The 25,663-nt window shown below is 41.1% G+C and overlaps 1 long non-coding RNA gene across 1 annotated transcript; it reads right to left on the bottom strand.

Annotated features, from left to right (window-relative positions):
• Positions 1 to 21,720: 21,720 nt before the first annotated feature.
• On the bottom strand, positions 21,721 to 22,388 carry LOC127366408 (uncharacterized). Its single transcript, XR_007885309.1, has 3 exons — positions 22,281 to 22,388; positions 22,134 to 22,197; positions 21,721 to 21,898 (listed from the first exon to the last, which is right to left on the bottom strand). It is a non-coding gene; the product is annotated as an uncharacterized LOC127366408 (long non-coding RNA).
• Between the last annotated feature and the right edge of the window lie 3,275 nt (positions 22,389 to 25,663).

Genomic DNA, 25,663 nt, shown 5'->3' with positions numbered 1-25,663 from the left:
AGAAAAAGAGTACTGTTGGGCTCAAAGGGTATTAGGAGCAGAGCTCACTGACTGTCACTCAAAATTCCCCACTTACTTACTAACTACATTAAAAATATTTAAAAGCTTTTTTTCTTTTAGAAAACTGAGTAATTTGCAGCTTCTAAGTCTTTATTTAACCTAATATATGATTCAAGACATTAACTCTAATCTTAGGGACTCTGATCTTTTTTCCCCCTGGCTGTTGGTCTACACGGAAGTCTTGAGAGGTAACTGAGAAAAAAATCTCTGGCGATTCATTTTCTAAGTCTGATCTAAATGGTTCTCTCTCCTGTGTTTATGACTTAAGGAAAGGTAAAAAGATTTTGCCAGGATAATCTTTCTAAAAGCCTTCGAATGGGATTACCAGAATGTTCTTGCCTCTCAGGTCCTCTGTGAGTCTATGTGGTGCAGCAGATATGACACAACTGTAATTGAGTGCCCACCATTATCTTAACAACAGCCATGCTAGCAGCTATGTAAGGATTTACTTGGGCACAGTGACCCTTTGAGCTAAAGGCTAAAGTCAGCATGAACTCAGCACAAGAATGTCATTAGTTTTGCAGGTAGTTTTTGGTCATAAATACTGTACAAATAAAGTAATCTGACTCAATGATGGTGATATAGATGAAAAATACAGATCTTCCTGAGGGGAATATGTCTGCATCAAATTTGTTCACAAAAAGGAGCGTTAATATCATTCCACAGCAGCCACACTGACAAACCTGCCTGCAGATGAGTCTGCATTTTTGTTCATCAGCCTCATGAGTGCAGGCATCGGCCGATATCGATTATCTTAAAATGCCAGATAATCGGTACAATTAATTAATCATCTAGATTTCTATCTATCTATCTATCTATCTATCTATCTATCTATCTATCTATCTATCTATCTATCTATCTATCTATCTATCTATCTATCTATCTATCTTTTAGAAGAGATCTGACTTAAAACCAAAAAAGTAAGGGGATGACAAAACTCACTAAACTTCATTCTGTGGAGACCATAACTATAAATTCTCATGGCATTAAATCCAATATGGTGAGAAATTTCAATTTGGACAAAAATGGTGGACTAACTGACAGAGAGAGACATACAGACTTTACCATCCCTAAAAATTATGCATTCAATATATTTTATTTAAATGCTTAATATGCATATATACATATAAATACTGTATGTATGTGAGGCTAAAATTTAATCCTGAAAGTTATATATTTTCTGAAGTAACTCCAAATCAATATTTGAAGGATTTAGAGTGGAATTCAGTCACAGATTTTTTATGTTGCCTAAGGAGCCAACTGCACTAGCAAGTGCATGGAGCAAGCACTTAAATCGCTCGGCAATATACAGCATTTTTAATAGCCACCATTTAACTTTTTACAGGGTGAGGCTTGAGCCCGGCTTGTGCCCGCTCAGCTAACAACCTCAGTCGCTCAGTTGTCTCAGAGTGTCAGTTCACCCTGAGCCTTCGTTGAGCCTCTGTTTGTGTTCTGGCTAGACATCGTCTATAATGAGCGCTGATTAGTTAACTTGTTTAAATGCCTCTGCTATTTCAGTCTCCGCTGCTCAGCCATCCATCCATCCAGGCCCAGCCCCGCCGCCCTCACCCACCCTCCCACATGGGTGACATTCTTCAGAGGTGTCTGAGCCAGAGTTAGAGGCAACTACTGGGCCAAAGGGAGCCTTCATGGAGTTCAAGTTCAACTTCATGTAGCATGTTTTTTATGTAACAAATGAAAAGGTGAGTTCAATGTTGCAATTAGATTTTAGCATAAAAAACGGACCCTTTTTCCAAGAGTCAGTTTGTCTTGTCCACTGTCTGTCTCTTCTTCATGTCCTTCCACTTATTCTCTTTCTATTCTAACACCCTACAGATGTGAGGAGGTGGTGTAGGGGCTATAGTCACCATTTTCCCTAGTTCCCCTGAAGCCACCTACACCAGCTGGACCTCACCCTCAGCCTGTTATTCTTTCCACTGGGGAGGTGAATAAATGTTAGAAGGGCAGGGAGGAGGGCCTGTCTTGGCCTCTTCAGTCTGGGTCTGTGATGCTGAGTGGTGTTTATTTGTAAATGCTAACCCAGTCTTTCCTTTGCACACAGCGGAACCAAAAATGTCAGCGACAAAGTGGGCAGAGTTTGGTCTCAGGTCCTCGAGATGAAGATCTATTTTTGAAATGAGTGAACTGCTGTTCACCCAGAACTTGGAAAACGGGTCATGTGCCGGTTGTCTGGACTGACGTCGAGGTTGTGACCCTCCATTGGACCTTTTAAACACAGCACCAGTACACAGATGCTTCTCTAGACCTTGTAGGATGTGTAATAGCATCCTGAAGGTGTCCAATATCCACCAACAAGAGCACTAAATCTGATATATCCAATACGCAGCAATCTGAGGTCATGTTTTCAGCATTACAAGTAGCAGAGAAGCTTATCTTCTTGGTTTCTCTTTTCTTGTGTCTTGAGCGGGGGAAAGTTTCTTAACTCAGTGTGTTACTTGTGTTTAAGTGCTTGTCTGACACACAGTGCTCCACTGTGACCACAGTTGCCGTGGTGTTTGTGCGCAGAATAAATAGGTTTTTATCTGATGGATGGAGGTACGTGTTGGCTAGTGCAGCGAGATGGAGGAGGGGGGTAGGGTATTCGCTTCCAGAGAGACTTTAAGCAGGCCAAAGATAAAGACTCAGAAGTGATGGGCTCTCTGTGATGCCCTTTTGTGGGAGGAAATTTAATGGAAGTGGCTACATTGGTAGCAGATGGAGCAGTTTCCTGGATCTCAGTCACGGTAGAAATATTAGACTGCCCCACACACACGCACATATGTACACACACACGGAAACACGCACACACCCAACCCCTTTAAATTTGTTCACCAGATTTACAGTGCGATAGAGACAGAGGGATCGAACAGGGAAGTGTTTATTTGCCTGGGACCTCAGGCACCAAGGGGTCATATTTTTCTGCACTTTTTTCTGTCATCTCCTGGTCTCTTTCTCTGTTTTGTTTACCTATGTGTGTGTGTGTGTGTGTGTGTGTGTGTGTGTGTGTGTGTGTTTTCTGTCTTCTCAATTTTTCTTTTTGGTAGCCTGTTTTCAGGATTCTCCAAAAACCTCCCTTGTGGATCGTCTTGACGCTGGAGCTGCAGGATAACAAATTTGGTGACTTGTTGAAGAAAGGTTCTGGTGAAGAATAAGTTACTGCTCAGTTTTTGCAAGCTTAAGTGTGTGTGTGTGTGCATGTGTGTGTGTGCGCGCACATTGCGGCATCTGCATTGTGTGTGTGTGTATGGATGAGAGTAAGAGAGAGTGGTAATTTGTCTTTTGCGTGCGTGTGTGGGAGGGTGTGTATGGGTATGTGAGTGGGGGCTGGCTGTGTGTGGGTGGTTCAGCGGAGGGTTGAGTGGTTGAGTGAGATGACAGTAATAAATTCATTCACTTTAGGGCCTGTTGATTACATCATCAATCACATTTATTGATGATGTGTTTAGCTGACATACCTCTGAGTCTCTGTTGTTCCCCCTGCAACAACCCGACACATCCTACACAACGGCGGCTAACTGAGCTGCGAACATCTGTCAACTTGTGATGAATTTGGCCACATAAGAACAACTGATACCACATTGAGATATCCATTACCCCCCCTGAGGTCCTCTCTCCCAATCTGAATTAACTCTGAGGTTTCAAGTTGAGGGCTGATCACAGTACAGCTTATCCTGCCCAACGCCAGGAGCTGAAAATAAAGTCAATGTTGTCATTGGAAAAAGGATTTTTTTTAATGAAATCACATGCAAATTTAGTGTGCTGAAGGCATCAACCATGGGGTTTGTGTAAGTCACGGTCGTGATAAGCACGGTACAGTTACCCCCCCTGCTGTAATGCCTTTGTTTATACTGTGGGAACGGCCACGCCGACAGAATCCAGCTCTGAGTATTTGCTGATGAGGATGATTAAGCTGAAGAAATTAATTGTGGAGTTTTTGATGAATATGAAATAATGGAACAAACAAAGGCAGAGCGGGGAGGCTAATTTGTTCCGACAGTTTGTGTGGCGTTTTGTTGATGTTTGAAGTTCTTTGCCCCGATCTGGAATGTAAATTCCACTGTGTTCAGCACAGAAATGCAGTTTAGCCCCAGTTGATTTTGGCTAATTAAGCCAGACTCCTGAATGTTTTGATGTAAGTCAGTGATTAGAGGGCTTTGAGGGGGTTTTGAAACGAAAGCCAAACAGTCGTGCCCCTGTTCCCTCTGTAGCTATGTGCGGACTGTGGGTTTAGCTCTGGCAAAGGTGCATTTGCAGAACTGCAGAACTTTGTGTACTGAAGTTCGACATGTCCATCGGACACTAATGAATCTCCCTTTTAAAAATGGATTATTCTGTTGTTTGTATTCGTTCTCGTGTTTCATTGCAGCCTACATTTCTCTCTCAACAGAAGTGAGTCAGACTCTGTTTATTCTTCATCGGTTGGAATGATACAAGATCCTTAGTTTAAGTCACAAGCAGGACCAGAACATTCACCACATTTTTGAGAATGAAAGCAATTTTGCACTTGCTCGGGCTGCAAAACACCTGCCATGTGTGTGGAAAACGTCCATCTATGGTCAAAACATGGCAGTTAGAGTGAGGTTGGTGTTGTGTTATATAGCACACACTTAGGGCAATTTCTTATCACATTTTTAAGGTGGGCCTCCATTTTATTGACTGCTGCTTTCAGGCATTTGACCTACAGCCATCAGCACTTTTCTCCCACTTGTTATCTCTCTTTTTCCCTCCTGGACTCTTGTTCTTCTTCACTCCCTTACCTACTATTCACTCCTTTTCTTTCCCCTCACCAACCCCCTCTCTCATTCCTTCTTCACTGTCGGGAATGGTAAACGTGTAACCCTGTTGATGACCTCTCAGTGAGGTCATAAATTTAGTAATGAGAGATAGTAGGAGCAACACAGATAGAGAAACGAAAGAATGGTAGCTCGGTGATCCATCAAATACTTGGTCTTGTAAACACTTCCAATACCTTTGAAAACTACATTTTCCCTTCAATGACAAATGAGAAAAGGTAATGAATTCATTGGAATTCAATAAAAGCTGACAGCGTCCACTGTAGTGTTTTTATTTTGTTTTTATGTACAGCTTTATATTTATCCTCTAACATGATTACAACTTAGAATTTTACTCTAATCCTGTATAAAAAGCTTAAGTATTAATAAACCAAATTAAAACAAAGTTGGCAATGTGTTACCTGTTAATGACTCAAAAAGAAGGGCACCTTCAAACCTTATTAGCTTACAGATGTCCTCTCCACTGATCCTGACTAAACTCAACAGATGAACTCATTGGGCCAAGCACGTATAATGAATGATTTGAATAATTTGACTGCCTGTTGTGTGTGTGTGTGTGTGTGTGTGTGTGTGTGTGTGTGTGTGTGTGTGAGAATACTGATATCTTTAGACGGTGTGAGAGTCTGAAAATGCAGACGGGCCTGTACGTAACACAGTGGCAGGAACGCTCCACACCACAGTCCAAGCTTTCCAGCCCCTATACATCACAATCCACAGCGTTCCCTGTTTGCTCCCAGATAATGCTATCGGAGCTGATAACTGCCCCTGACCCCCCTCCGCACTCCGACCCCCTGGCATCCCCCACATGACGGGCCACTGGTTTTTCAGCATCAGCTGGGATTTAGTGAGGAGAAGGAAATAGAGATGCCTGTCCCCCCTCAACTGATCCCCATCCATCCCATCCTTTAACCCCCCCATGTCTGCCCGAGCTGGCCAGACTGTAGCACTGATAGACCACAACATTAAAGCTCATCACCACCACACCCCGACTCAATCAGCCACTGTCGGCCGGCGAGAATCCCCAGAACACCCTCCATTTTCCCCTCCCCCGCTCGTTCTTGTTTTGATAGGTGCTGATGTCATTCCACACATTTTTTCACAAATTAGGGGGCTGAAATTACGGGGCCGTCTCGCCTCGCTTTGCCTCGCCATGTTGTGCCAGCCCGACGGGAGCTTAATCCCTAATATCAAAGTTTGGCTGTTGGCTTGAGCATTATGGGATACGGTGGCCTCTGTCCGAACCCATCCGCCCCCCCAGCTGTTATTTGAAGTGACAGAAAGTTTAGTCTGAGTTCCAGCAGCAATGGGGGGGGCTGTAGGGTTGGTACAAATCGGCAAATGATAGAATAGGAGTTTTGGGAGGGCGAGTTAAGGGCAAGGGAGTCTCAGGGATGTCAATTCTAGCCGGCTGGGGTTTGTTTTCGGGGGAGAAGGGTATAATGATGGGAGATGATAAGATTACCAGGGTTTAGTGGTAGCTGCAGTGGTGGTGGGGGTGAAAAGGAACTAGGATGGGTAGCAACGGGGAGGGGGGGGGGCTTGGCGTTCATCATGGGGGAAAGCCCTTGGTTGCCTGGAAACTGGTGGGAAACATTTGTAAATATAGCCATCCTGCATTCTAGATCTTACCACTGTTAGCAGCCTATTTATGTGAATGGTATTCACTGTGGGGAGCACAAACTTCAACTGCATGGATGAAGAGACAGAGGGCAAGAAAGGCGTTCCTCTGTCAACAATTGATAATGGACATTTAATTTGAACACATTCTGATTAAAAGTAGTTTTTAGTAACTTTTTAATTCAAACATAAAGTGTGGTTTAACCTCTAATAAATAGCACAATAAAGAAAAGTTCACAGTGCACATGCAGACACACTTCTCAGGGAGACCAATGACTCTTTGGTCCCCTGAAAGCCTGTAATTTCGGTCATCTTCGATATTGACTTTGTCATTTTTACAGCTCCTCTAGATGGTTCTCATGAACACCCTGCCAAGAGAGCCTCATTGGAGGCAATGCAGTTAATGGTTTCAGACATTTACTCTCTGTGCCCTGCAACAATGTCAATGCCAGAACCGCCTGTGTGTATTGTGTGCCTGTCTATGTGTGCGCGTGTGTATGTTGGAAATGGCTGCCTCAGTTATTATCAGGGTAATCCTGAAATTGGAGACAGCATTAGAGTTGGGCATGTCATTCAAGGGCGGGATCCCGCCTGTGTATTGACTACCGTCGCTTCCAATTAGACAAAACATTTCCTCAAAGCCTTGCAGATCGCAGGGACTAACACACTCTTTTTTGGATGTTCACCACAGACAAACAGGCCGTTACAGTTTAAATGAGATCTCTAGGTAATTCCAAGAATACGGCTTTGTCCTCCCTAACCTCCACACTCCTTCCTGCTCTCCCCTCCTTTCTCATCCTCACCTTTGGCCCCGGCTGTTGTTTTCCCATGAATCCTTGTGTAATAGGTGTGGATATTAGCCTGGTTGGCCCAGTGTCGGGTGACAGTGTGCTCAGCTTTGGGCTGTATGAGACTGCAGGCCTGTCACTGCGGCCCCTCTAGACTCTGCTGATGGAGTCATTTGTTTTTGCACATTAATTCAATTCTGTCCCCAGACCAGGGTCGGACACCTGCTTTCCATTGCGGTGGAGCAGTGGGGGGGGGGGGGCAGAGGGGATGGGGTGGGTAGAGGGCTAGTTGGGCCACCTGCCGATGTTATTACAGTGGAGCGGCACCCAGACGAACACACATATGCACACACCCACACACACTCTGACAGTCTTGGACAGTTATTCATATTCTTGTCTTCACGTTTCTGATAAATCACACAAAACTATGCCTGAGACTATGCCTTACCCTAACCTTGTTGTGTGTTCATGCAGTACTTAAAAATAATTACTATTACACAATTCATTTGGGATATTCATTAAGTTCTGACTTTCTAGACAAGCTGTCCAGACTCACACATGTTTGGTTAACCTTTTAATTCTTCATACAGTGCTGTAACTCTGTGAAGTGGATGGATTTTACTGTTACAGTAAACTCAGCACTCTGCCAGTTGTAGAAATTCCGTCAGTGATTTCCGCTGGTGGAGGTGAGGAGAGCTCTGGCTCTAACACTGTAACAGTCAGTCTATTGTTAGACCTGCTCACCCATGTGGAGCGTGATGGGCTGTGTGGGCAGGTTCAGCCCTACAGTACACTGCCCCCATGTGCTCAACACACCTTTGTGCCAGTAAAATATGACTGAAATCAGATCCACGGTCACCTACTGTTGACTGATTCACTGACCGTTTGACAATCATCACTGCAACCTCATATTTCCCTTTAGTCACTCACACACACACACCAAATCAAGCACCTAAACACGCAGGCGTGTAAACAACACACACACACACACACACACACACACACACACACACACACACACACACACACTCACACACACTCATGGTGCGCTTGCAGTGGTAGATGCGAATACACACAAAGGTGCACATGTACACACAGAAGAGAAACACACACACACACACACACACACACACACACACACACACACACACACACACACACACACACACACACACAGGAATTACACATTAGCATCTATTAGATATGGATCTGCTCATCACCAGTAACCTGCAGCTAGAAATCCAATAGCCAGTTATATGATTGAAATCTGGCAGTACTTAACAGCCTGGTCCCTTGCTGCCCGGTATGTGTGTGTGTGTGTATGTGTGCGTACTGTTTGCACGTGTGGTGCAGTGGATATATCTGTGTTAAATATTACTACATATTAAGGTCCAGTGCATGAAATGTCCTCAGGCGGGGCAGAGCAAAAGGTGTGAAATAGAAAGCTGTGTTTTTAATCAGGCCCTCCAGAAGTGTAAAAGGAAGACATTTATGGATCAAGTTTGAGGTTAAACATCCACAGTCCCGATGTACTATACGGATAAAGTATTTCCAGGTTCCTCCATTGCATTCGTATGTATGGGGGAAAGCACAGATTTTTGTATACCTGTTGTATATGTCGGCAATCAACAGATAGTTATACAGACAAGTAAACTGCGGTAAGCCAAGAGTTATACAGAGTTTTTCCCATTACAAAATACTCCACTATATAGGGCCTATTCAGTCCAGACTTTACATTAAGGGGCCCTAGCCCTATAATCAGTAGCATCAGTGAATTGTGTAGTTTCACAGTCAAGGACGCTGTAATTGAAATGCATTCAGCCTGCCTGCCTCTCCATTCACTTTGAAGATACCCCAGTATGTACCTTTCTTCTTTGACATAAGGTAAATAGGAAACTAAAAGCTGATGTAACGTGTTGCCTGCCCTGCAATCAGCCCACTTACTACTGGGACGGACCCAATCAATGCTTGCTTGTTGGCCTGCCTGCCGCCCAGATGTAGCCTCTGTCTTAAGCCCCTGCTTGTTTAAGAAAGCCCTGTCCTGGAAGTAGGTTTTGCAAACCAAGGCTTCCCCTGGAAATGGCCAATTAGGGGGTAATATGGACCTGGTTTCTTCCATGCCCGTTTGAATTGGTGTGCTGGCACTATAATGTGATACGATCTGAGAGATACATGGATGGAAGTGGTTTGGAGTAGCATGAAATGGTTCCCCTGGCCTCCCTCCCTTCCTCTTTTCTCTACCCCCCCCTTTCTTTCTCCCTCTCCACCCTCCAGGAGTAAATTGGAGTACATAATTACTGCAATACCATGTGAGCCTAATTGATTACTGCTCCCCCTTGGCCATTGGCAGCGGATTGTGTGTCTGAACAAATCTTTAGTGACCACACATCCAGTTTAGGCTGCGCTGATCTGCCTAGGATGTAATTTCAGTACCTCCATTTCTTTTTCAAGAACATTCTTCCTTCAGGTTAGCTTCAACACAGCAGATGCTGTGACCTGTTGTCCAAATAAAGTTCAAGTCAAAATGCACAATATTGAATTCATGACCCCATTTGAGTACATTTTTAATGGAGAATACATTGCAATGCAATAAGGCCATGAAAGATTCCAAACCAAAAAGTACAGAAGATTGAATTCCATATTGAAGAATCAATTTAAAAGACTGAAACCACAGTTAATGTAACAAATCATGTTACTGAAAATATTTATTAGACTTTCTGTACAATGCCATCACATGTGAAGGTGTACACTATATCTGCCTTCATTTAATGTATATGCAGTCACATGGATATGTGTGTGTGCATGTGAGGGAATCCAAAGTGGCAGACAAATGTGGTTTCATCTCCTGCCACTGGTCCTAATGAATGTGTCAGGCATCTGTTCAGACAGCCGTCCAGTCCCCCAGGCCCCCAGTACCCGGCCTTGAGCCCATCACTGGGGGAATCCGGCTGGTGGCGAAGGCAATGAGGCGGATCTCCCCCCTCCATCTCTCTTACACTTACACACACAGTCATGACACGCACACGTCTGTGCATACTGTATACTCACACACACACAAACACACATCAGAGACCTGTGGAGTAGCCTTAGCTGTTTTAACGGGCGGAAGAATGCATGGGAGGTGTAGGGTTTTATCATCCTCAGAGGTATCATAATAAAGAATTGGGAGTTTTGATGGATTGCTGCAGCTTCCTGTAACCAGCAAAAGGTTTGAATCTGTAGCCTAAAACAGTGACTGTTGTTACCATGACAATGACATCATCAGGCTTGTGCTCTCATCCCTGAAGAAGAGGTGAAAAGAGCTCCACTTTACGAATCTCATCAATCCAGCTGCATGCAGTCCAGCCAGCATTACCCAGTACATCCCAGACCAGAAGGGCTTTAGCTCATACCAGTTCAGCTCAACTCAGCCGTTTTCAGTCAGGCCTATTCTTCACAACTCAGCACAGCCCTGGCCAGATTATCTCAGCTCAAGTCAGCTCAGCCCAAAACAAATGTAGTCAGCTTAACACTTTCATCCAATCAAGAAATACCTGCTCATTAACCCAAGACTGCCTGTTTTAACTAAGTCATTCTGGTCCAGCTCAATTAATCCTTATACTCTGATTATTTATCACATTTTAGGTCAGGTTTACAATCTTGAACTTGGCACAGCAAGCCCAGCCAGCAACAAAGTTTCTCCCACCACTTGCCTCAACCACAAATTATGTTTACAAGGGCGATCCTCACAACTCGCCTGCCTTTTACTGCCTGTCACTCTCAAATAGAACCAGACTCTGAGCAGCAGAGAATAGTGCGAGCTGCTGCACAGACAGAGTGTTTTCACACCCTGATTGAGTTTCCATTTGAAGTCAGATCCAAGCCGCCTAATGTCCTTTAAATGTTTTTTCCTAAACACAGCAGCAGTAGTCTTCGTCTCGGAGCAACTTCAAACAGCTGTCGGCAGAACCTTGTTGTTGCACGTAGTCTGGAGAGTAAAACCCCCCCTGCCCAGAGAGGACATTGTGATTGAGGTTTGTGGCTGCTGTAGGAGATAGGAGAGAAACTGTTCAGTGTTGATGTAGCAAGCCTGCCTTCATCCTCTAGTTAGCACAGAGAATGACATTAATGTCTGACCACAGCTGTCTGGACTAGAGTAGGCTTTAAATCTGTGCTATGAGGAGTCATTGTATGAAGACATGGTGGGACGAGAGATGAAACAGAAAGGAAAGAATACAAAAGAAGAATAAGAAAGAGATGTTGGATTGCCAAGGGACTGAAAGAGCTTGCATTAAACTATGGGTGACAAAAGAGAAGGAGATGAGACATTTGCATTGCTGTGAGAGGATAAGACTAACTTTCTGGTAGTATGTGAGAAATGAAGTTGAAATCCTCATTCAAATGGAGATGAGACTCAGAAAAACCCATACAGTGAAAAAAACATGAGAGCGAACCCCGAAAGCCAGACGGTGTAAAGCTGGATTAAACAGCACTGAGACAGAGTGGAGAAGCAGTTGTTCGGATCAGATGGAGTTGGCGACAGTGGTTAGAGATGATGACTTAGAGGAAAATAGACCTTGAAGGACTTTACGAGTCAGCATAGATACGTAGAGGGAACATCCATGTTATGAACTTGTTTTGGAACATCCCGCCACAGAAGAGCCAGGGGTCAGGCCAGGCAGACACAGTGACGTGTAGAGTCATGGAAAAGTCACTGCTGCATTTCCACGGCCCATTGGACTTATGATGAAGTGATTCTAAATAGCTGCTTTATTCCTGTGGAAGTCATCATCTTGTTCTGGACAGATGGGTGCTTATAGAAGCTCAGACAGTGGAGGCACAACTGGGAGGCTTGGTCATTTCTTGCTCATGGTTCAACAATGTGTGTGTGGGGTTGGTTGCATGGACTTTTTCAGTTGCAGTTCCACTCTCCGCCACTAGATGTAAGTGTTGTACCAGCTGTTTCCGCTGTTCCCCTCTCCCACTGTTGGAGTGGGTTATACCTTTTCAAGCTGATTGTGATTGCCTTCTTTCGCTGTGTTGTCCTGGCACAAGTTGTCTTAGAAACGCAGCACATTGTGAAGTGGGTGTTGTGATTAAAACAACCAAACCGCTGGAGAACAAATAAAGAAGAGAGAGAAAAAAGAGAGCGTGGGAAGAGCAGGTATGTGTGAGTAGGAGTGAAATCAGGGCAGAAAAGGTGGACTACAATTAGTAAATGATCAGAAGGGGAAGAGAAGAGGGGTGCATACAAAGGAAAAACATGAAAAAGAGCAAGGGTTGGAAACGTTTCATCGGTCTTCAAATCATTATGTTACTTCTCTGTCTCTCGGCCCAAAGCTGCTGGCACTCTAGGTGTTTACTGACAGCTATGTGTTAAGAGTTTCTATTAATGGTGAAATGTGAAGTAGAGCGTGTTTGTTTGCGCCAGGTGTAAATGACCCATTTAGGCAATCAGTGAATCCTCAAAAGTATTGGATAACTGCAAGAACATGATTATTTCACCCACCACCTCTCATTTAAGAAAACAAAAGTTACCTCATTTTTCAAAAATGCCACCCACATCCACGCTGTCAAGCACACTGGCCCACATAATGAAACTGTGTAGTTCTGAGCACAATGACTTAATTGTCCTCTTTGATTGGGGAAAGAACTAATGTTGGATGATGAGAGACAGCATGACAAGCAATAGAAGAAGACGTTCTTTTACATTTGAAAGACTTGCGTGAAAGCCTCTGGTGTGTTAAGGCTTGTTAGAAAGAACTGGAAGTCTTATTCACCCAGCAGAGCTCTAGCCTCTGATAAGAAGGTGCCCTCTGGACAGCGGCTTTATCAGTTTGTAAGAAATGGACAGTGACAAACTGCTGGGGCCTGACAGTGTGATTGGGTTTGTTCAGAATTGTGCTGCCTTCTTCCATGTCTGCCACTTCTACAAGGTGGGAACAAAGCTGTTTTCCCCTCTCTCCACAACTATATTGCTTCGTTTTGCAGTTTCCAAAAGTGCAATTGATTGTTTTTATTGTGTAGTTTTTAACTGCACTATAGCTATTCACCTTGATTGATCAAGAGAGATGAATTGCGCTATAGTGTTTCCCAAACAGTGTGCAGTGGGATTTATTGACAACCATACAATAGATATACAACTATACAAATAGTAATGATTCTTTTAATTTACTATATCAATACTTTGTATGCTAGTAGTCCCATTACCTCATTTTTTAATTCTGTGCACACATGTCAGGCGATTTTGTACAGAGTTCAATACAGGTCTGCCTGTATTTAAGAGATTTTGGCTCGCCCTTTGGTGTACCTTAGGCACAAAAAGTTTGAAAAGCACTGCACTATAGAGAGCCTGTATGTAAGATCTAAGATGTAAGATAAGTTCTTCTCTTGTATCTATGCAACCATGCAAAAATCAATCATTTGATTATAGCTTTAAGACAATAAACTTTCCTGACTCTGTAATGGAGGAGAACTTCCACAAACAGGCTGTGGCAACCAGTGAGAATGCTTCGTGCAAACTCATGAAGCATGTGGAGGAGTATGATGCCAAGTGGGACAGGCATATTAATCATCACAGACTCTCCCCTTATCTATTATTTTGGCTTGTGTCGTACTATAATTTTGATTGCATCCTCTCCTCTGGGTGTATTGCACATCTTTGAAAAAGTGCCATTAAATATTGATTGCAATGAAACGAGCCGCCCCAGATGTCCCGGTTTCAAGCTGGGTGTCCCAAGTTCCCGGTTTAGTGTAAAACACTAAAATGTCCTGGTTTTTATCACAATTAAAATAATAATAATATTATGCTTCAGGGTTTACTGTTCTGTCCTGCTCATTATTATAAAACCCAAGTGCCAAGTGCTGAAATGACTGTCCTTCATCCTGATGACAACACCTATATGGTGGGTGCATAAGTGCACACATGCGCATTCATGAACGCTTGAGGATCCCAGTTTGGGGGTTTGAAATTATGGTCACCCTAACAATAGCAGTTCTATGAGGCTGTACTATGGCACAGTGGTACTTTGAGCTAAATGCCAATGTCAGCATGCTAGCATGCTCAAAATGACAATGTTAACATGCTGATATTTAACACAAAGTACAACTGAGAGTGATGGCTGTGACATTAGTTCTACAGGTATTTAGTCATAACTATTGGACAAATTAAATGATTGACCAGACGATGGGACTATGAAAAGGGATCACCAAAGTTATTACAATAAATTCTGAGGGGGAGATGAGTACACCAAATTTCACTGCAATCTGTCACATATGACATTTCACTCAAAACCTCAAATGTCAAAATGGCTTTAGGATGTATTACAGAGGAAGCATGAATGTCCATACAAACATTTGCGCCAATCCATCTTGTAAATGCTATTTGGCTGGATAGGTGAAAACTTAGTGGTGCAAAAACAAAAGTCAAGTGATCATAAAAGTCATTAGGATTCAATGGATATCTGTAAAACATGTCATAGGGGTCCATTCAATAGTTGTTGAGATATTTTAGTCTGGACCTAACTGATGGACTGACAGACAGAGCCATAGTGCTACTACAGTGGCTAAAAACAACAAAAAGGACATTGCATAACAAGTATGAAACAATACAATTTCAAGAAAAGAATTCTGGATTTCATCATCAGTCAACCTTTGAAAGACAGAATGAATCATTGATGAGCAACATCACAGGGGACCAATGTACCTGCTGTGTCCCTTAGTCACTTCAGTCAGGTACATCTGCCCAGCACATGTCAGCCTGAATCTGCCCAGCCCTTCTCTGACTCCATCCTTTGGGAGAGGAGGGAGTATCTGGGATCTGGGGCCCATTACATCCAGGTGAGGGACTCTCATAAGCATCCCAGGACCTGTTAAAGCCACTCAGCTCTGCACTGCGCTGACACATACTAAAGCTGCGGGGCCTCTGAATGGATTACCAGCTGGACTGTTTACGGTTATGGGTTTTTCACACACACAGGCGACCATGAGAATAAAGATTCTGTTTTATGGCAGATAGTTTGGGTTATGGCAGAGCTGTTTAATTCGTATTGTATTCCTTTGTTTTATTTTGGGTTTCTCTGTTAGTGTTAAAGTGCATTCTGAGAGTGTGGTTTGCTAGTTACTGGAAGACAAGGTTTATTTGGAGAGAGTCAAATTAGATTGCACCCAAGTGAGAGAGCAAAATGACTCTGTCTGCGGTCATGTTGCCGACCATGCTGCAAATACAAACAACATTCACTCTGGGATTTTTATCACTTTGTTGATTCCCTAAATCTTATTTAGAGCCAGCCTTGAGGACGTTAGTGTGAGTGTATTTTATACTGAATGCCTGAGTGTGAATGAGACAGCAATCTGTGGATTCACACCTTGTGTGTAAGTGAGTAAGTTTGTATGTGTTTATACATGCACATTGTCTTTTTCCTCGGCTTAAGTGGTATGTGTGCGAATGCTGCGGTGTGTTCATTTGTGCTCGGGCAGGAGTATCATCTGCTTTGCTGTGCCGCTGCCCCGTGGGTCTGAGTCACCGTTTGAGGAGGACGTGCCAAGCGTCTGAGGAAATAATGGCGATGTTCCTCCCAGAGAGATTTGGTGGCCTGCCGGAACTAACACCTTCTGTACAGAGCTGATCTACAGCCTCTGGCTACTCCCACACTGCAGAGTTTTACCTCAAAGTCATGTTATCGCCATCAGGTTGGCATGAGGTGGATGGGTAGATTGTTGGGGAAGCATAAAAAGGGGAGAAAGGGGAGAAGATGGGGAGGAGGATAGGAGAAAGATCTGGCAAGAATTTGAAGTATGGTTCTAACACAGTATATGCATACATAGATTTGAATATTATAGAAATAAATTGATGTGCGCAGTCTAGCTTGAATATTGCATGTCCTGCAGCCTTTGATTCATGGGCTCATTCATCTTTTATCAAAGAGTATGATGTCAACAAAAGTGCCAAATGGCCATAGGGACAAGCACTTTATGAGTTTCTCTCCAGCACTGATATAAAAGCCAAGGTCAGAGGCAAGCAACGATAACTATAGAGGTATGAGGCTTAGGGACTGATCAGTTATGCACTCTGAGCTAACAAAGATACCTTCTTGTAATGGTGAACATTTGACATACATTTCTTCTTTTTCTCTTAATGAATAACCCCCCCCGGCATATACACTAGAATATAATACACCCAAACAAAGGCTGTCATGGTCTGGAAGACTCGTAGAAAGTGTGGAATTCAGGGGCATTTGTCTTTCTCAGTCACACACTGAGATGCAATGAGTGAAATCCCTGCATGTATCACCAAAATGTCAGCTCTACAGGAAGAGAAATAGCTTTGTTTTAAGCTCAACAACCATCCATTTTTTAGTTTATATAATGAGGTTTACAGGGTGTTCACAGGCCCTGGGGGATGTAACATTTTCTCAGCCTATATAAGAATGAAAAATAGGAATTTCAAGATGTTTACCTGACAGCCTTGAACAGACATATCTATATATTGTTTACACTCAGACAGACACACATACTGACTTCACTTATCACTTCAATCAACAGCTTCCCTTTTGGTCCCTCGGGAGGCGTTGTGGCGAGTGAGACTTACAGTTTCTGACTGGAAGAAAACAAGTCTCCAGACAAATCAAGTCAAATAAAAAGAGATGAGAGGAGATTACAGGGAGGAGAGGGGAGCAGTGTATGGCACAGAGAGGAGAGGAGGCACATGGGTGGAAGAACTGGAGTAGATATCGAGAGAGGCATTTGAGGTGAAGAATGGGAAATGAAGTAGGTCAGGGTGGTGCAGGGAGTAAGGTAGAACCAGGTGAGTCACTACATTCCTCTGACCTCCTCTGCTAAAAAAGATACATTGTTGCCTCTGATACAGCAACCAGCTCATCGCAGACCAACTTGTTTTACACAAAGGGAAACAACTAGACTAAAATCTAAAACCAACTAAAATCAGGTCAAACAGTAGGCGGGATGTGGGAGGGGAGTAGGAGACTGTATTACATATTGTATATTCCCTTGAATAAATCTGAAACTGCTCCTTGAATGATATCAAGTCATGCTCTGGGCTGCTCTGAAGCAATTTTAAAATTGCACACATAGAAATAAGCCAAACTATTTTCACTGACCCCAAGCTATTAACAATCTTAACTTTCTCTGAGGAACATTCGGTGATGTTTAACATACACCTACGATCTACTTGGTAAGATTCTCTTTTGTATTTAGAGCAACTTAAATTCCTTGCAGCGTGGAAATAACAAGATGCTGGAAACCTTCCACAGGTACTTGCTCCATTGCTGGAGATTTGTCATGCCGCACACATCCCACTCTTATTCTAGATGTTCTTTATTTGGATAGATCGAAGGATTTAACACGTTACAGGACACAATTTATCCATCTTTCCTGATTACATGTCCACTGTAGTTCTTGTTCTCAGCTGACAAGGCAAGAGTTGACAAGTCCTGCTTTCTGAGTTGGGGTTTGCACACATTATGCCCACCCGTGAGCATTAATAAGGGTTGCCCTTTTCTCCTGATCTGCTGCTATCTATTGTGTTGTGCATAAAAATCTCATCAGGGCAGATCTATTCAGAGATGGTTGAACCAGTGTGTGGAACTGACAATTACCAGCCAAATTCACATTTGTTTTTATCATACATTTTGTCCCATTGTAATTGCTTAGTCAAACAGAAACTGAACCTCTTAACCCCGTCTCCATGCTTTGTACTTGATAAAAGCTTTATTAGTATGTGAATCATTTTCAGGAGAGGCAAGTATTTGCATAAATAGTTAAGCCAAATAGTCTCTGCCAAATGTGTGCTGCTCCCCCCAAGGAGGAAAGCAAGAAAAAAGAGAAATTTATTATTAATATATTGTTACACAGTATAGATTACATTATTAGTCAGGTTGATTGATGACTTACAGCAAACCACAAACACTTCAGGTATCCATGTAATGTTTAATTACACTCATACATATCACCGTACACTCTGTGAAAACCTTATTTAAAGTCATTTTAAATCATTTTTGTCTGAAAAATATCCACTGAGAATGCTGCCAGCCTAGTGATCTAGACCTATGGGGGGTAGTTTAGACAGTCACTGTACTTAACTGTGTGACTGTTGATAAATCCCATCATTCCTTAGCTGGAAGTTCTTCTGTTCATACAACCTTCCTTATCATTCTTTAGCACATGGCATCACCTTAAAAATGCACAGCAAGGCAAATTGCCCAACAGAATTCTTGTGCGATGCCATCAAAGAGGTGGTAAGCAATTTTCAGGCAGAGTTGTAAGTGATTTTAATACTGTGCTCCAGGACAACAGTATCTTGGAGCAGCCAAAGCAATGTACTCTACCAGAATTCAGGAACAGACTACACATTAAGTTAATACCAGAATGCAGCATCACATGAAATGAAACACAGTTTGACATTAAACCTGACAGGAAACTAGTAGATAAAAGTCATGGGAAGGGACTAGAGAGCAAAGGAATCCTTTGGTGCCATCACCAGTCTATTTTTCCTGAAGGGGACAGCAACATATTTCAAATCCTAGCACCTGAAACTGCTGAGCAGCCGTCTCACTCCTGTTATATTTCATCACTGCTTTAAATTTTGTTTTGCATTTCTGCTTAAATGATCTTTGCTGCAGGTGTTGCTTACTGGACAAAAGCATATGTATAAATCAATTATGGTCAGCATTTGTCATTAACTGTGAGGTAAAAGAGTACAGAAGTGTATAAAAACTAAAACAGAACCATAGATACGACTTGGCAACGGGACATACTTCTAGTTCCCTCCATTCATAGAGCACTTTGACTCAGTTACGAGACAGAGAGCTAACGTTATGCTAGCCACTTCAGGACTACACTCAGTGTAGTGAGACGTATTTATGAGATACAGATTTTGTTTTCATTCAATTCCTCTCAGCGCATTCATTTAGAATGGTAAGCAGACAGTTTAACCCAGCAGCCAATCAGAATCGAGTATTCACCCAGACCATGCTATAAAACATTTCACATTATAATGTGATAGCTTATATTGTTATAACGGCACATTATAGCAATATAACTTATAACATTATAATGTGAAAAACGCCCCCAAAGACAGGTGACCAAATATAATCCTCTCCAAATATTCTGATAAATGTTTGCAGACGCAGGAGGCTGTTATAGAAGGCCTGTCGATGGGAAGGCATCCACGTTCAAACATATTAATCATTCTCTTTCTGCATCAAGAAATCAGTTGTTGAAATATAACATGTTTCATGAGAGATGCTCTGTCCAAAACTGGCTATTTAATGAGCATCTAGTAAAGAAAGTTTCAGTGCAGTGCATGAAAGAATCCCATTAGAGTACTGTAGACTTGTGGGGGTTACACAAATTAAGTCACTATGTGATATTTAAACAAATCAGATGCACAAAATAATGAAATGAATCCTAAGTTTATGTCAGTATAAAGGAATTATAGTAGTGTTTCTGTCTAAGTAGCTATAACAATTTCTCTTGTCTTTGCCTGCTGTGTCCTGAACGCTCACTATCTCTATCCTGTTGTTTTGTAGTGAGTGGGCAGTGTGCAGCAGGGAGTGTGTGTGGGTTTTGGTGGGCAGTAGTTGATGCTACTGTATATGTAGGCAGACAGAAGGCTTAATAAAACAGTCTCCAGCATTGCTTTTGTTGAGCATGATTGCCTCTCATCATGGACATAATGATACTCTCTTGAGGGAATTTTACCTCAAAAGATTATACTGCACTGAAAATGTAATTGCATTGCATGTGGTGCACACTGATAAAACTTTGGGAGTGCCAGAACATTTACATGAGTTGTACGTAGTTTTATTTTTTTTATAATTTTTTGGGATGAATGATTACCTTGCATACAGTGCTTTGAACAACATGATATAAAGCAGAGTTTACTTCAAGATTTTAATAATGATACTTTATTAAATCTTTATTTTATTCATGCTTTTTGTGTCATAGCATCATGTCAAATCATTGCATGTCATCTCATCTCATGTGTTGTGTGGCACTGCTTTATGTCATGCCATGTCGTGTCATGTTTTTTCATTTACAAGAATAGTTTGGAATTTTGGGAAATGCGCTCATTTGCTTTCTTGCTGAGAGTCAGAAGATCGAAACCATGCTCATGTCTGTAAATATGAAGGTACAGTCAGCAGCCAATTAGCTTAGCTTAGCATATAGACTGGAGACAGGGGAAAACAGCTAGTCTGGCTAAAAAAATGGTAACAAAATTTGCAGTGAATTTAGTTGCCTGGCAACCTGATCGTGATAACAGGAACCCAGGAAGTGCTGTGATTAAGTTTTTGTATGCATTCAACAAGATATGCTATGGTAATTAGTGAGCATTAAGGGTAGTTGTAGGCGTATTTTGTTACTTTTAGAGCTTTTTTTTTTCTTTAAGTATTTTTTGGGGCTTTTATTGCCTTTATGATAGTGACGGCTGAAGACAGACAGGATAGTATGGAGCCAGAACAGTCTCATAATGGATAAATGCCCACAGAAATGGCTAAATGCACGAAAAAGGACTCACAAATGTATTTGGGGAGTTGTATATATATATATATGACTCGATACACAAATGCATTTTCAATGCACACACAAATATGCTTTGATCCATATATAAGTAAAAAAAAAATCACATATAAAAATAAGATTTGTAAACATATTTGTGATGCGCACACAAATATTTCTTGTTTTAAATATGTGCAATAAAAATTCACAAATGTACCAATCGTCAGGTATTTGCAATTTTCATCAAATACATATCTGGAAGTTGTTACATTGATATATAAATTTTAAAACGCATTTTTTTCCATTTTATTATAACTATTTGTGTGTGGTTTTGGACTCTCTGCTCCGATCCACAAATGCCAATCAGTTTACAGCCAATCACACAAGTGCCTCCCCACGAAGGGTTTTTAACGTCATTACAGCGCACAACGGATCTAGAATGATATGGATCTAGATCAGCCATTTCATTTTCACTACTGTTAACTTACTTACAGCATATTACTTAGTAAAGCATACAACTCTTATCGTTTCGATTTATCGATATCATGTTATTATTATTATATTTTGGTACGTACGCCCTTCGTCTGGCTTTAGGCCGGACAGTCCGGCTGCAGGCGCAGCCTTACGTGGAGTTCAGCTCAGCTAACATCACTGAACATTAAACATTAAATAGGCTATCCTAAATGGAAGCTAGTTTGCCTTTACTGATGTGTTTGTCAGATTGTCATGGACAAAGAATAGCGCTCATATTCATGAATGTGTATTATATTATTAGCATGCTAATCGCTAGTAAAGCTAATCGCTAATTAGGCATCATGCTAGGTAAACTTGCAAACTCACCTGGTTTATACTCTTTTTAAATCAAATGAATAATGAATATGTTGATTAAGATAGTTTCACTCCTTATATAGTGAGTAGTGAGCTAGTTTCTATCTATTCTTTGTCCATAACAATCTGACAAACACATCAGTAATGGCAAACTAGCTTCCATTTAGGATAGCCTATTTAATGTTTAATCTTCAGTGATATTAGCTGAGCTGAACTCCACATTACTAACCAGTTAAACATCCTTTAATACCTCTGATCTGTTACTCTCTAACCAGTTAAACATCCTTTAATACCTCTGATCTGTTACTCTCTAACCTGTTAAACATCCTTTAATACCTCTGATCTGTTACTCTCTAACCAGTTAAACATCCTTTAATACTCTGATCTGTTACTCTCTAACCAGTTAAACATCCTTTAATACCTCTGATCTGTTACTCTCTAACCGTTAATTATATTATTTTTTTTACCAGTTAAACATCCTTTAATACCTCTGATCTGTTACCTCTAACAGTTAAACATCCTTTAATACCTCTGATCTGTTCTCTCTAACCAGTTAAACATCCTTTAATACCTCTGATCTGTTACTCTCTAACCTGTTAAACATCCTTTAATACCTCTGATCTGTTACTCTCTAACCGTTAAACATCTTTAATACCTCTGATCTGTTATCTCTAACCTGTTAAACATCCTTTAATACCTCTGATCTGTTACTCTCTAACCTGTTAAACATCCTTTAATACCTCTGATCTGTTACTCTCTAACCAGTTAAACATCCTTTAATACCTCTGATCTGTTACTCTCTAACCAGTTAGGACTACACAGTCGTTCCTATGATGGGAATGATTTTGATTACCAACTTTCTCAGCTAGCTACCCATGGAGTTGTGTGTGTCATCATCTTTCCCAAACATTGGAGTCTCCGTGCTCAACTAAGGCAGCGATGCCGGTGAATGGACAATGGTGTAATGATTCAGTTCGACTCCCAAAACAATGCTCACCCGACTGGCCAATAGGAACGTGGCCCCGCCCATTACATTATTTTCAAAGTGAGAGCAAAATCCTGACAGGAGAGCAAGAAATTGCATCGAGAGCAAAGACTTGAGAGACTTGTTTTGAGAGAAAATGTTTTCACACTGATAGCAAAACAATATATATTTGAGAGTTAAAAAAGTATTTTGAGAGAGATTTTCAGAAATAATTTTTAAAATCTCAAATTTATATTTTTTTATGTTTTTTATATTAGACCTATGTAATCTGAATTGGAAGGGCACGTTGTCATGAGCTGTATCTTGTATATTTATTATTAGCTATGTGGTATGTGTATGCACCTTTATGTAATCTGGTGGAAAAGATAAGATAAGATATTCCTTTATTTGTCCCACAATGGGGAAACTCCAATATTACAGCAGCAAAGTGAATAGAGAAAAACAGTATAAAAAAACAGTAAGAGTATGAAAATAGTAAATAAAAAATAAAAACACTATAAAAGAAAAAACAGTAAGAATCCACAAACAACAGGTAACACAAATAGCAGCAGCAGCAGCAGTTGCACATGGGCAATAGATTGCACAGTGAATATGGAATGGTATTGCACAGTAATTATTGCACATTGTTATTATATATAAATATGACATATATTATAATTGATGCCGAGATGGGGGGGGGGATGGTGTCCTGCATGGGCTGGGAGACATTGTCCATGATAGTTTTGCTATTATCCTTCTCTCTCCCACCACCTGCACTGAGTCGAGGGGGCAACCCAGGACAGAGCTGGCCTTCTTAATCAGTTTGTCGAGTCTCTTCCTGTCGGCTGCTCCAGCAGACCACTCCAAAGAAAATGGCTGATGCCACAACAGTATCAAAGAATGACCTCAGGAGCTCTCCCTGCACTACAAAGGACAAAAACATATTAAAATTTAAAACAGGATCATACCAAACAAACATCTGCTTGCGTGTCCCTGTGTATGCAAAGTGTCCTCCTTTTTGATGTGAAGCAAATAGCCACCCTACTTAACCGGCCTAAAAAAATAATTCCAACAACCCGAGCTGGCGTCACAAATTAGGAAAAAACATTCATTCACAATTCTGTAACATGACTTATGTAAAAGATTGAGAAAACAAAACGTTATGTTTCACTTACACTTAAATTGTCGCGGTTGCCGCTTCCAGAAGCCATGTTTCCTTTTGATCTAGATCCATATCATTCTAGATCCGTTGTGCGCTGTAATGACGTCAGTTAAAAACCCTTCGTGGGGAGGCATGTGATTGGCTGTAAAGGAGTGAGACATCTGATTGGCTGCAGAAGACCCCCTTGTAGAAAAAATGCATTTGTGACGTCAGATGAGTCTCAAAAATCCACACGTAGTTTGTACTTTTTTCGTCAAATCCAAGTGTAGTTAAGTGTATTCAATTATGTATTAAGTTCAACTTAAAACCTATTTTACTACACTTCAAGTGTAAATAGTATGCTAAAATGGAACAACTTTTTTCAAACTTCAAGTGCACTAAATTACACTAATGAAAATCAAGATTCATGAGTGATTAAGCACACTTACAGTACAATTACATTATATCACCATTCTAATGAAAAGGCATTGCAGCTCAACTTACAGTTGTTTTTAATTACATTTTGTACATACTGTTATCATAATTATTATTACTATACACTATGTTAATTTAGTATGCCTCTTTAATATTTCAAGTGATCTACAAATACACTTCCTTACTATATTTAGTGCTTTTAAAGTGTCCCACTATGACAATGATAATGTATTTAAAGTGAAGTTCAATAACAACCTGAACATCATAGACACGTACTTTAAGTGCAATGTTATTATAGTGTTTTCTTTCTGTACTTTTATCCCAATTTTGTTATACTTAAGCATAAATGTTGCTATTATACTACAAGTGTATTATATTTCAATACATTTCAAGTGCATTTCTATAGGCTGATTTTTGTGTCAGTAGAAACTGAATCAGAATTGCTCAACTTGAATAATTGCAATCAAAAACTGAATTTGAATTGCATAATTTGAATTTGTATTGTTAAACTTCAATAACTGTATTGAAAAACTGAATCTGAATAGCATATTTTGAATTTGAATTTATTAGTTTGAAACTGAATTTGAGCCTCACTAAAAATTCAACTTTTTTTGTACTTTCAAATTCAGTTCTCTCAATTCAAATTCAGTTCTCTCAATTCAATTTCAAACCACTAGATTACACTTTTAAGGTCACAGACGAGTCAAGGTGTTCAGTAAGAGCAATCGAGTGCAGATGCATGGAGCTCCTTTTTGGCTAAGCAGCACGTTTGTTTTGACCATTTCCTGGACCTGTAGACATTGGCTAGCGAAAAACATGCTTAAGGGAGTCATATTATGCCCCTTTTTTCAGGTTCATAATTGTATTTTGTGGCCCTCCTACAATAGGTTTAGATGTTTTAATGTTCAAAAAACAGATAAGTTTTCCTCATACTGCCTATAGCTGAGCACCTCTTTTCAGCCTCTGTCTGAAACGATCGGTTTTAGCTCCTGTCTCTTTAAAGCCCCCCTCCGAAAGAGCCCAGTCTGCTCTGATTGGTCGGCATTATGACGCAGTTCACGAGGATGACGCTCCGGCCCCTCCCCTTTGTTGCCGGCAGGTAGCTCTTCACTGTTACTGAGTTTAGCTGCATTTCTACTGTCAATATTAATTCAATAACTGCTTCTAAACCAAAAACTTCACCACCGGACATGTTAGAGCGGGAACCTGAAATCACGGAGAAAGGAACAACATCAACAATCAGGATCACAGCTTTCTGTGACGTTTTCCTCAGGTAAATACTGCTATATTACTTATATATATATTAACCTCTATCTATCACACAATGTTAGTGTTTATACCTTAATTATGAGAACCAACACTGTGTTTTATGCTTGTCTTCACAGGTACAGAAGTGAGCAGTGACCAACAGTCTACACAGCCCAGTGAAGTTAAACATATTATATATTACATAATATTAATAACATTAGTCAAGCAGTTGTTTCTAGTGAAGAAACACCCAGTAAATGTACCAAAGTAATCAGAGTAATAGTATGATGAT

Source organism: Dicentrarchus labrax, unplaced genomic scaffold (assembly GCF_905237075.1).
Source record: "Dicentrarchus labrax unplaced genomic scaffold, dlabrax2021, whole genome shotgun sequence".
NCBI classification, from domain to species: Eukaryota; Metazoa; Chordata; class Actinopteri; family Moronidae; genus Dicentrarchus; species Dicentrarchus labrax.
Note: the sequence above shows the minus strand (reverse complement) of the source record. Positions and strands in the feature narration are given on the sequence as shown.